Source organism: Mus musculus, chromosome 4 (assembly GCF_000001635.26).
Source record: "Mus musculus strain C57BL/6J chromosome 4, GRCm38.p6 C57BL/6J".
NCBI classification, from domain to species: Eukaryota; Metazoa; Chordata; class Mammalia; order Rodentia; family Muridae; genus Mus; species Mus musculus.
In genome coordinates this window covers 24,852,196-24,865,724 of record NC_000070.6, presented here as the reverse complement: position 1 = coordinate 24,865,724, position 13,529 = coordinate 24,852,196, and the positions used below count along the sequence as shown (strand labels likewise).

At 40.5% G+C, this 13,529-nt stretch overlaps 1 long non-coding RNA gene across 1 annotated transcript in view; it reads right to left on the bottom strand.

Moving 5' to 3' along the window:
• Positions 1-13,529, bottom strand: part of Gm31379 — a 28,226-nt gene that overhangs the window by 13,562 nt on the left and 1,135 nt on the right. The gene's annotated exons all lie outside the window — the stretch shown is intronic.

Below are 13,529 nucleotides of genomic sequence, written 5' to 3'. Positions count from 1 at the left end.
TTCCTGAAATTTTACTAATAACGTTAGTGAATGGTACAGCTGCTGGATGCAGCTCACCACCCTCTGTGTGGGACAAGGAGGGGGGATGTGGAGCTTTATTTTCAAAGGCAATCGTTCATTAGTAGGTTATCAGAGTTAACTACTCATGACTAGAGAAAAACTCTGACACAGAGCAGTTATTTTGAGAGTGGCTTAGATCAGGTTATTCCCTTGAAATTGGTGTAACCTCAGCCCTCATAGAAGGCAGGCCTGCCACCTCCTAATGAGAAAGGTGTTGTAGGCAGGCACCTGTGTTTTATCCCAATCCTTTGCTTTGTGAATACATTACTATCTTAGTTAGCATTTCCATTGCTCTGATGAAACACCATGACAAAAAGCAAATTGCAGAGGGTGTTTATTTTGGTTTGTTTTGGGCTTATACTTTCACCACAGTCCATCATCTATAGAAGAAGTCAGGGTAGGAACTCCAGGCAGGAACCTGGAGTCAGGAGCTAATGTAGAGGCCATGGAGGAACACGGTTTACTGGCTTGCTCCCCATGGCTTTCTCAGTCTGCTTACTTACACACTTAAGGGCTATCAGACCAGAGGTGGCACTGTCCAGAAAGAGCTGGAACCTCCCTCATCAATCAAGCCTCACAGTCTTGCACACAGGCTGATGCAATAGAGGTAATTTCTCAGTTGTGGTTCTCACTTCTCTGATAACACTAGCTTGTGTCAAGTTGACAAAAAATCAACAAGACAATTACCCTCTATGACAAAGGAGAAGTTATGTTAAAAACGGATCTAAGATTGCAAATCTGCTGACTTTAACATAGAAGGGCATATGTTAGTGGAAAAGGCTTTGCTAGAATTCAGGTTTGATTGATTGACAAGATGGATTGAGAAGGGCAAAGATATGACCCTGGACTATTCAGGGGACCCAAATGTAATTAAAAGTGTAAGAAAAAGGTAGCAGTGATGACCTGGGATTCAACAGTGTGTGAAAATATAGAAAGGGTTCATTAACAAAGCAATGTGTACAAGCTCTGAAAGTTGGCAGACAGCAATATCTTCCAGAGCCCCACAGAGAAACACAATCTATCGATATATTAACATTATGAGTCCCATATCGTATTTCTAGGCAACAGAACTGTAACCTAATAGATGAATGCTGTTTTAATATGTGTACAGTAACTTGTTATAGCAACAAACAGGACTTAATACAAATTAGACTGCAAATACTTGCTAGTCAGCACTGACCATGCTACAGGCCTACTGCACTGGTTAAGTACTTCCTTCAGCTCAGCCCATTAGTGTCTCCAAGGCCCTGGCTCTGCAGCATTAGATATGATTTCCATTTGACCCTCTGGTCTTAGCTGCACTGGGTATGATATTTGGAATTGAGTCTGACTTTTCCATATAGACTGTTCTTTCTCTCTCTCTCTCTCTCTCTCTCTCTCTCTCTCTCTCTCTCTCTCTTAAAAGATTGTTTTTTCTTTTTTGACTGTTCTTTTTCTACCTTCATTCAGCAGAGTCCATTTACCAGCTATCCAGTCCAGCTAACCAACATTGTGTCTCACCATGGGACAAGGGGACTTGCTACTCACTGTTCTAATATAGTTCCTTTCCTATCAGTTTCCACAGAACTCAATGTGTACTGCATTCGATGCACCTAAAGCCTAGATTTTTGTAATGATCCTTACTGTCTCCAATGAGGAAAGCTAACCCTTCTGAAAGAACTCTTGTTACCTGTTTCTGCAGAATAAGACAAAAGTACCTCAGAATGGCATTCACAGCTTCCTAGAATTTTGCTCCAGCCTCTTTTTCTAAGAACATTTCTCAGAATTCTCCCACTTCAAAGACATCTAAAACTATGTTTTAATTTCTATACGTTCATCCATTTATCTACCACATATGTAGCATAGTTCCTGTTGTCTAAAAACCCATGATGCAGAATATTAAAAGGTACAGAAAAGAATACATTTTTTAAAATAGGAAAGACCAAGGCTGTGCCGTTGAAAGACTCATGCTAATGGAGGATGTGTGAAACAATGAAATACAACAGTGGAGAAAAGGCCACACGTCAGGTGAAGGACTGGCCTGGCTTACTTTCTTGTGATTCCATCCCTACCTCAGATACAGCCATAACCCAGAGAAAAACAGAGTATGGAGTGGAAGCCTGGATTTCAGCCACAATTATTAGCAGCTAACTTCTTGATCAGCTTGGCAGCGCTCTTGGTAGAATGCTGAGCCTTCATTTATTAACAAAGAAAAAGATAATGGGTAATCATCATCGATTTGCATCATGATAACAAGGCTATGTAATTTGAAATGTACCAGATACATATGAATTCAAGTTTGCCATAGAGCCTCGGACCAATTTACTTGGCTGTAAGCCAGTTTGATACCAGGGTTACTTTGAGTTTATATTGGTCAGATTTTCCATCATGGAGCAGAAGACAAAGCAAGTGCTCTTTGCCTTCCTACACCTCCTGAAAGGAGGACAGAAGTGAAGGGCTTCTGCTCAGGACACAAGAAAAAGGGTCTTTATTTCTACACAATAGAGTCATTGCTGAGATAACTCTGCAACGAACAAACAACCTTGCTAGAATTACCCTTCTATTAGTTTCTCCCAAATATTTACCCCCCACCCCCAACTTTAGATCCTTTGTTCTTTATCTTATCACCTTCCTAAACTTGTTAAATGATATATGCCTGGGGAATCCAAGGACTTCATTGCTGCTTCACTTCTACAGCAAGGCCTCAGTGCACACAAACATTAAAGTACTAGCATCATATACAGTACACATGGGTTTAATCCTGCTAATAGACTTTGATCAGTTTATTATAGGAAGCTCATAAGCAAGTGAATTAATTAATTAAAAAGAGAAGGATACAGTATAAAAACTCTTCCTCTTTCACATTTGATAAAATAAAACCCGTTGTTTATGATTCACAACATAAACCATTTCTAGTTTTCTTCTTAAAGTTTTTATGGTCCAGTTTTTAACTCTTCTCCCCAAAGGTACTTTCTTCCATTTGAAAATAATGTCTGATGACACAAACCTCCAGAAAAATAGACAAAACCCTAATGAACACTTTCTTTAGCTACTGTGAAATGAACAACCATGAACAACTTCTAGAGTAAATACACTACAAGAAACCCAGAAGAACCCATATGTAACTTAGCTTTTTAACATATGAAATTGCCTAATTGAATCAAAAGGATTTTGAAGACAGATTAGCTTTTGTTAGAAATGATCAAATCCAAGTGAAAACAATCGTAAACGGAAAACAACAAATCTGTTAAAACAAAAACCAAATGTTAGCAACTGGCTCTAGGCGGTTTTGGGAAGCCAGAGCTTCCTTCCTTGTTTGCTTCCTCTCTTTCTTTGCTTAGAATGATGGTTTCATGTCTAAAGAGCTTCCTGGATATCCTTCTTTCTATCTTCCAATTTATAGTGGTTCTATTTATGATTTCTCACTTCACAATGCTATGATGGAAACTGCACTTGGAATTTTAATTTTAATCTCCTGGAGTAGCAGTATGCATTTCTGTACTCTTCCACCACTGGCAGGGGCACTTAGGTATCACTTCACAGTAGCCCCTTGACCCATGTTCAGGCAGAACCTGACTATCTACAGAGAGCTGTACTTCTAAACTATAGTGAGTGTACCTTCAGAGTATTAAGTGCATTTTTAGCTCACAAGTGACCACCACACTCTTTGTTAGGAATGCAATCTCATCTTTACTTCTGTGAGGACCAGGCAGGAACCTCAACAGCAACTCTTCCTCAGTTCACCAGGAAGAGCTTTGCCAGGAAGGCCACTAGCAACAGCTCACTGTGTGACAGGGACTATTAAATATGATGGTTTAAGAGATTTCAAGCAGAAAGCTATTGCCCTAAGGGAAACTGAGGCGGGGGTGGGGGTGGCGTGGAGGCGGGAAGAGCATGATTAGTTTAAAAACAGCAGAGGACTGGTGATTCAAGGACAGAAGCTCTATACTCGGTCACATCAGCTCAGGATTGCCATTTGGAGTAGTTTCAAACTGCAGGCATATTCTGTTGGAGAATTAGGGAATTCCCCATTAAGGGCAGTTAGAGGGCATCCTGTGCACTATAGGACTTTATCTTCCCTCTGGATGTCAGGAGCCCTGTCTCTTCAGTCACAGAAAAGACAATGACCATTTCCTAGAAGGAAGAAATTATAAGCCACAAAGAAAAAGTAAAAGAAAAGAGGCATCCACGGGGGCTCATTACGTTTGTAGCCAGAGAACTATTTTTCGTGCTTCCAAGAATGGGTTGAGTAAAGTCAATAGTACTCACTGATAAAATAACTTTAAGACAACTAGGAACACAATTCGAGGAAACTAGGTTTTTTGCTTCTGCTAACCACATACGCTGAAATGGGAGAGATGGAGGCGCTATTCTTGACAGTCTGTCTGACTTTTTTTTTGTTTTTGTTTTTTGTTTTTTTTTTGTTTTTTTTAATCTTTAGGCTGATGTGGTCTGGAAAACATTAGTTAGATTTTAATGAATGAATGATTTGAACAAATGGGATTTTTTCCTCAATGGTATATTTAAGTTCATATATGACTACACTGGCCTTAGAATTTTCAAAGTAACGGTTGCCTTACTCTGCAGTATATTACTATAAAATAGGAATGAACTTTCAGTACAAGTTGAACCCACACAAATAATTCTAAGATTAGAAACTAAAATTTGGGTGTATCACCAAGTGTTCAACTTTAATTCCATGATAGGTGGCTTAGACAAAAGAGAAAGCAATTTAAGATAAAGTCCATGAGATATAGTTACAGTAAGGATGTTACTTGTGACTTTGTAAGGGGATTTATGTCATTAAAGGATATTTCATTAATTTGATTTGGAATAAATTAGGTGACGTCAGGTGATTCCACCTAAAATGTGTTTGGCAGCAGTAATGAGGAAGAAGAGATTTTTTTAAAATGAAAAAAAAATTAAAGGACTGTAATAGCTACTTTTCTTGTTGCTTTCACCAATAAAATTGAGAATAGAAAAGTTTGATTTGGCTTCCAGTTTGGAGATTACAGTCTATCATAGTGGGGAAGGCATGGTGCCAGGAGTGAGAGGCAACTGGTCACATTGGGTCTACAGTGAGAATTCATGAGAGATGAATGTCTGTGCTCAGCTCTTGTCCTCCTTTCCAATGAGCCCAGGCTCCCAGCCCATGGCAGGTGCTGACACACTCAGGATAGATCTTCTCTGCTCAGTCAACTATCTTCAAAGACACACCTACTGAGAGTGCCCTTCCACAGTGATTCTAAGGCTGTCAGTGAAATTAACCATCACTATTCTACTCCTTGTTAATTTAACATTCAGATACATTTTATCTTTAAGTTTTAAGTTACTGTGTGTGTGGTGTATGCATGTGTGAGTGTGTTTGTGTATGTGCACACACACATGTATGTATGTGAGGCTGTGCTATGCATCTATGTATGTGGGTGTGCATATGGAAGCCAGAAGCCAATACCAAGTGTCTTCTGCTCTTTCTACCTTGTTTTCTGAGGCAGGGTCTGTCACTGAACCTGGAGCTAGAAAGCTCCCGCGATAGTCCTATTTCTGCTTCTCTGGTATTTGGATTACAGGTGCATGTCACCAAGCCCACTGTGATGGCTGTCATTGGTTGTCAACTTGATTACAACTGCAACAAACTACAATCCAGAAATAGATGCACAGCTATAAAAGATTTTTTTGGGGGGGGGCTTGGATTGAAATGGGCAAACCCAATAATAGCCCAGAATTTTGAGGTGGAAAGACATACAACTTTAAAAGGATTCTTGAAACACACCTTTAGTCTAGGACATATCTTCTGCTGGAAGTCTGTATAAAGACACAAAAGAAATAAGCTTTTGCTCTTTGTCTGATTGCCCTCATCTTATTAGCAAGTCCATTCCTTCACTGGCATTAAAACCTACTTCTCTGGGATTCCAACACATATTGAAGACCAACCGAGACAGGAAAAGAGAGATATATACCATGAGTTCTGTTGCTCTAGAGAACTCTGGTTAATATACACAGGGTTTTATGTGGGTGTTGGGGAGGCAAACTCAGATCTTCATGCTCATGTGGCAAGCATTTTACTGTTTGAGCCATCTCCCTAGTCACCAAATGCATTGTTTTATATTTATAACATTATTTCCCATATCCCGAAGTATCATTTTTATTTTTAAAATGAAAAATCCATTTAGTGCACCTCTAAAAGTCCAAAATATCTTTGGAGATTCAAGACAATATCCTAATCACGAGTCCCTGTATATTCCAACACAAGTTACACACTTCTAGCATACAATGTCACAGAATAAACATTCCCATTCCAAAACAGGAACAGGGGCATAGGAAAAAAAGATGAGATGAAAACCCAACAGGGAAGGGCAAACATCAATAGTATAGATTCGTTTTCTTGTCTGAGGCTCGTGATAGAACTATCTGGGCTACAAAGAGTTTGGGGAGTCCTGTCCTTGCAGATCTGCTGCCTATAGCACTCACAGCTTCTCTCTTAGCCACGTTCCTCTTTGTGCATAGCTTTCCTCAGCAGATATTCTACAATGGTAGCACCTCTTAACACCTTGCAATTGTTGCAACCTGGGCTTCACCTTCGTAGCTTTATGCAGTGGACTCTCAATACCTCTTTATGGAGATTTTTGACCCTGCCACACATTTCCTGGCTAAATGACCTTCTGAAACCTTGCTGTAAGCCTATAGGACTCTTTACACTTGTATATTTCAACCCATTAAACTAACTCCATGTAGACAGTGCTACCAAATTCTGCTAACTTGAGCTACGTAGCTTAACTCACTTGAACCATAGTTGCATTGGTCCCGGTGGGGAAACACTTCTTCAGCTGTTTTATTTTCAGCAGGCAAATTGTCCACAGGTGGTACTGCCAGGTCAAACGCTCTCCTTTAAATGAATTTTCATGAGTTGGATCATTTCATGTTTAGGTTTTTGCTCTCAGGGCACCTTTTCTGTTGCCTCTGAGAAAAGCAAGACTTTCTCTCTCTCTCTCTCTCTCTCTCTCTCTCTCTCTCTCTCTCTCTCTCTCTCTCTCTCCCTCTCTCTCTCTCCCTCCCTCCCTCCTTCTCTCCCTCCCTCCCTCCCTCTCCCTCTCTCTCTCTCTTTTCGTGAAAGTCATTTTTGTACATATGTATGTATTTATTTCTGTGTGTATATTGTATGTGTATGTCTGTGCACATGAGTGGAGGTCAAAAGACAACTTGAGTTGATTCTCTCCTGAAAGTTCCAGGGACAGGACTCCTGTCATTGGATTTGGTGGCAGGCCCCTTTACAATGGTGTGAACCATGTTGTTTCAAAGGTTTCACTTCAGTAGTGATGCTCTCTTTAACAATTACAGCTGCTTTTGAAAAATGTTCATCATTATGCAACTTAGAAATTACTCTTGCTCCTTTTTTTCCTGGCAAACTGCACATTCTTTCCTGCCTTTCCACTTCACAGGCTGCTTTTGCTTTCTGTGGTCCTCGATAATAACAGGAAGCAGTAAGCATGCCACAGCCTCAATGTTAACTTGGAATTACTCCCCAAATAAATGAGTCCCATCACTTTTGAACTCAGCTTCTTTGAGTTCTCAAGGCAGAATGCAGCCAAATTAGTTGCCAGAATATATAACATAATCAGCCTCTAATTATAGTTATAGATAGAGGTCTTATTCACCTCAAAAACCTCCTCTTCTTGGCCTCTACTGTCTACATTTATGCCAGCATTTTGGTCTTCCAGACTGCCACCAAAGTGTCCCATTAAGTTCTGTTTACTAGATTTCAGGGCTTTCACATTCCTCCTGCAAACCAGTTTTAAAGACCTAAGAACCACATGGTCCAGTTTATCACACGACCCATTCCACTCCTGCTACTGATTATCTGTATTATTTTTCTTAATTCTGTGACAAAAACCTGACAAAGACAATGTAGCGAGGTAAGCGCTGATTTTGGCTTACAGTTTGATGCTATGTTTCATCATGGCAGAGATAGCTTATCAGTGGGAGTGATGTGGCTGGTCACACCGCATCTGTAGTCAGCTCATTTCTTTCTATTCAACCTGGAATTCCAGTCTGGTTGATGGTGTTGCCCAAATTCAGGGTGAATAGATATCATAGATGTTTCCATGGTGATTCCACACCCAATAGTGAGATTTAATCATCACAGGAAATAATAGAAACTACAAATTAAATCTTTCTTTAGGAGCTTAGAGAAAGTAAAGAGCTGTTAGTTTGGCTATACAGCATCCTTTACTCTTTACTGCAGAGAATTTCAAAGGCCTATTAGGAATTCCTCCTTCCCCATTCCATATGGTCCTGCTGTCCCTACCCCTTTACCTCAAACTCAGCATCATGTGTGCTCACGACTTAGAATGAGATGCTCCTGGGATCTCACGTCTTCATGAAGTAAAACTACTAGGGTTCCTGGTCCTATTAAAAGCTCAAACACTTGGATTTCCCTTACCCGTCCTTCAATTCTAAGAATCCAATTACTCATTCAGTATCGAAAGTAGTAGTAATATTAAAGTGCATTATTTAGAAGTTGCATATACATAGCCAGAGAGGTTAGTTGGCTAGATGATGATGATGTTAAGCCTTTCAAAAAAACTTGCCACAGTAGAACAATGTTAGAGAGGATTGGTCAGTAAAACATCATAGGAAGCAAACAAAGAAACGGCACTTTCCTCTTGACTTATGGATTCCACAACTGAGGTCTTATGAAAACTAAAACTGGGCTCGTGTTCCCAGCAAACCAAGCTGCTGAGGAAATGAACACAGGAAGAGAGTGTGAACAAAGCCTGTTAACTGAGTAGATTGGAGAGGATTCTTTGTGCTGGATGACGGGAAGTCACAACAACTTCATAAAGGACTAAGGTCTGTGCAGACAGACCAACACCCTAGTCAAGAATCCCTGGACAGAAGCAGCACTGGTATCAGAGATACCATCCCCTAGTGAGAGCACTGTGCTGTATCCCACAAGCACCAAGTCTTCATTCAGTCTAGCACAACTGTCCCCTGTGTGGGAGAGCATGTGACCCTTCCTTCCCATCGATATTCAACTACGATTTAGCATCCAGTGGACACTGCGATGGGCTCATTCTAAACCTACCATTACTATAGGACCCGTGAATTGCCTGGGAATTAGAGTTACACAGTGCAAATGGTAATCCTGTAACAGTAAAGGTCCTAGCATCTTTATGTATGTAAGACTGGTTGAAACGAGTCTGAGATCTGTCTGCTTCTTTCTGAACCAGTAAGATATGAAAGCACACAGTTGCTCATGTAGCTCTTCTATTCTTTCCCATCTTTTATGTTTACACACATTATACTTTTAACATAGGATTGCATTACATCCATTCAACTTTAACTTAAAATGTACTGATATACTTGTGACAATAGCGTATAAAGTTTTTTCTATAGCTATATATTTATTATTTACACAACTGGTCTGAGGTAAACCATTTTATTCCTCGTCATTGCTCAGTGGTGGAGCTCTAATTCTTCACCATCTTCTAGTTCTTTATATCCAAGAGGAAGGTCCATCATTGATTTTATTAAGCTATGTTGACTCTCTTATGCACACATTTGTACTTTTGCTTAAGGGGACATTAGGGGAATTCTTAGAGGCAAAGTTACTGGATCAAGAGTTACATGCACTTTAAAAATATTTTAAAGTGTGGATATTGGCAAACTGTCCTATAAAATATGTGTATCCACTTTCATATTCATAGTTAACCATATTTTCCTTAGTATTGTATGTTGCTGTGTTATTGGTTAGTTTCTGATTTCAATAACAAAATACTCAACGCAATCAACCTAAAACAGACAGGACTGGGGTGGGAGAGATGGCTCAGTGGTTAAGAGTGCATATTGCTCTTGAAGAAGACCTGAATTCACTTTCTAGAATCCACATCAAGAGACTTCCTATTGCCTGTTAATTTTTGCTCCATGGAATCTAAGGCTCTTTTTTTATCCTTCCCAGACACTGTCAGTCCCTACGTTTCTAAAGATACATACATCTTTAGAAAAAAATGAGAAAGGATTTTATTTTGACTTATTTTTGGCTCATGGGTTCAGAGGTCATGGCTATGCTGAGTTAGCTGTGCTGTTTCTGGGCTCTGGGGAGGCAAAGCACAATGGGGTGAGATATAGAGGAACAGAGTTGCTCACCTGGTACAGTCAAGAGCAGCAAGAAGGACCGTGTCTAGGACAAGATAGTTTTCATGGACATGACTCTACTAGCCTTCCAAATCCAACTAGATTCAATCTACTGAAGTTTCCAGAACCTCCTGAAATAGTACCACCAGCTGGAGACCAAGTCTTCAACACATGAACTCATTTTTATAGTCAAAGCATAATACTATCTTTTTAAATCTTTGATAATCTGGTACATGAAAATGTATAATTTATTTTAAGATCTTACTTGCCTTCATAATGACTGAGACTCCCTTTTATGTTTTGTTTGTACCTAGTTAGAAGCATATGAAAATACTTTTTAATTCCTCATTGTATATCTAGTTGACGGCACCCAATTGGCCTGAAAACAATAAATGACATTAGGTGCCAGAGAAAATATAAACATAAAACATTTTAGCAGAGCCACCAGGGGCCATACTGATCTCAGTGGCCTGCACTCAGAGGCCATAATGATGTCTGTTGTCCAGGCTGCCTCTGAGGATCTGGTCTGGCCCGTGGTCTGCAGCTGGTTCATGGTCTGAGCTGTTGCCAGCAACTGTGTGGAGGCTGTGATCTGTGTTCCTGATCACTGTGAAGAGCAAGAAGGCTGCTTTTACTGTGATATTTTGACTGAAGGTACACAGATGGGAGGGAGGGACATGAAAGGCTTCCATGACAACCCTTACTCTGACCCCTCCCCCCTCCACACACATTAAAAAAAAAAAAGTAACCATGTAGACAGAAAGCCACTGAAGAGAACTCTTAAAAAGTGTAATGGTGATGCTGCAGTGTGGCTCTCTACAATTGATTCTGGAGGAGGTACATGAGGAGAAGGACTCCATTCTATTTTCCTTCTTCCTTCCTTCCTTCCTTCCTTCCTTCCTTCCTTCCTTCCTTTCTCTCTTTCTTCATTCATTCACTTTATATTTTGATTGCTGCCCCCTCTTCTCCTGGTCATCTGTTCCCGCAGTCTCTCTCCCGTCCCCCTTCCCCCTCTCTTCTGAGAGAGTATACGCCCACCCTGGCACATCAAGTCACTGCAGGACTAGGTACATCCTTTCCCACTAAGGCTAGGCAAGGTAGCCTCTTTAGGGGAATGGGATCCACAGGCAGGCAACTGATTTAAGGACAGCCCCCACTCCAGTTCTTGGAGTACCTGCATGAAGACAGAGCTTTTCTTGGGGAGGGGGGATAGGTCTAGCCTGGGTATGCTCTTTGGTTGGTGATTAGTTGACTCTGTTGGTCTTCCTGTGGAGTTCCTATCCCCTCTGGGCCCCCATCCTTGAACTCTTCTATAAGATTCTGGAGCTTCATCCAATGTTTGACTGTGAGTCTCTGCATCTGTTGCTGGGTAGAACCTCTCATAGGGGAGTTATGCTAGGCTCCTGTCTGCAAGCATAACAGGGTATCATTAATACTGTCGGGGATTGGTCTATGCCCATGGGCTAGGTCTCAAGTTGGTCTAGTTATTGGCTGGCCATTTCCTCAGTCTCTGCTTTATTTTTTTTCCCATGCATTTTCTTGTAGACAGGACAAATTTTGGGTCAAAAGTCTTGTGCATGTATGATCTACTCTTGCTTCCACTATTTAATTATATTTAATGATACTTTCTATTTACTCTAAACAGATATTTCAGTCACTATAGCTAGTATAAAGTGGTCAGTATAGTCCCTATAGTGAGGAATACTTTATGATTTTTAAGGGAGTGCTTAATTTTTTAAAAAAGATGTTAAAAGGCACAGAATTCAAATGCTTAATGCAATTTTTGGTAATTGTGTGCATGCTGCTTTTTAAATATATGATTATTTTAATACACTTTATTTTAGCTATAATTATATTACTTCCTCCTTTGCGTTTCTTCCCTCCAACCTTCCACATTGCTCCCCACTCTCAAATTGGTAGCCTCTTTTTATTATTACTATTGTTATACATCTAATATATATGCTCAAATATATGAATATAACACACTGAGTCTATTTTTGTTTTTTATGTGTATATGGTTTCTGTGCTGACAACTTTGTACTGGATAACTAATTAGAGGGCTCATCCCTGGGAGAGTTTAATTCTTCTTGCAGTGGTCATCAGTTGCCTATAGTTCTTTGTTTAGCTCTCCTAGACTCTAGGGGTATGTCTCTTGGGCTGACAATACTCTCCATAAGAACCATACATTAAGAGAACCCCTGGTATCAGGCATGAGAACCGTCCCTTCAAGTGGTTGGTCAGGGTAATCCAAGTGGCTTCTGTAGGAGTTGTTCTGATGCTAAGATCTGGGAGCTCTTCAGAGACAAGGAGATTCTCATGTGTACCAAATGATGCTATATAACCTTGCTCCCCAAGTTAATTGGTCAATAAAAGGCTAAGGCCTATGATTAGGCAGTAGATAAAGGTAGCTGGGTTTTCAGTTACCCAGCTAGAGGTTGCAGGTAGAAAGAAGAGGGAGAGAAGAAAGGAAACCAAGGGAGGAGGAGGCTGCCATGAAAGGAGAAGAGCCATAAACACATGGCCTGGAGAAACAGCAAGTAACAAAGGACATATGGCTGGGATATAAGTTAAAATAGTTCTAAAACCTGCCCAATCTAGGCTTACAGCTTGCAAATAAAATACCTGGATTGTGTGTCTTTTATGTGGGCTAGCTAGAATGATTAATTCCAAATAATATAGGCCATTGCTTTGCCCTTGGATGCCTCTTAGAGGTTGCTGAAGGCACCACACAGGGCACTTGGATGATTTGAACTGGATCTAATCATTGAGTCCCCTTTCTGTGCCCTAGCTTTGATAGTATTAGAAAGCACTATGCTAGCTTCCAAGGGAGGGAAGAAGTTAATAGTTAATGCCCAGCTGTGATGCCTATGACCCACAATGATCATCATGGCAAGATATACATACACATACAGTAAGTGGTACTCACATGCTGTTAGGAACCAACAGCTGTCAAATTGGACTTAAGGCGCTTTCACCAGGGGGCAAAGCAGGTTTGTGCCAGAAACCTACCCAAGCTAGTGAGGTCACAGGTCTTAGAAGATAATCTATTACTACCCCTTTGTCAAGCCAGCATAATTTCTTAACTACGTTTAAAACTATCCTTATGCCTACAAATAAGTGTAGCTCTCACCCCTTAACATAGAAGCATCTTTTTACAGCAAATGGAGACCATCACAGGAAAACACAACTGAGCATAGATTAACAGATCAAGAGACCTCAGCTTCAATGGACATAGCACAGCACAGCTCCTCTGCAGCTCAGGGGCCACGCGCGCAGAAGCAGAGGAAAGATTGTAAGAGCCCAAATACTAGGAACTTTAGCTTTCCTGGAAATGGCTTCATAAACAAGACCTTACA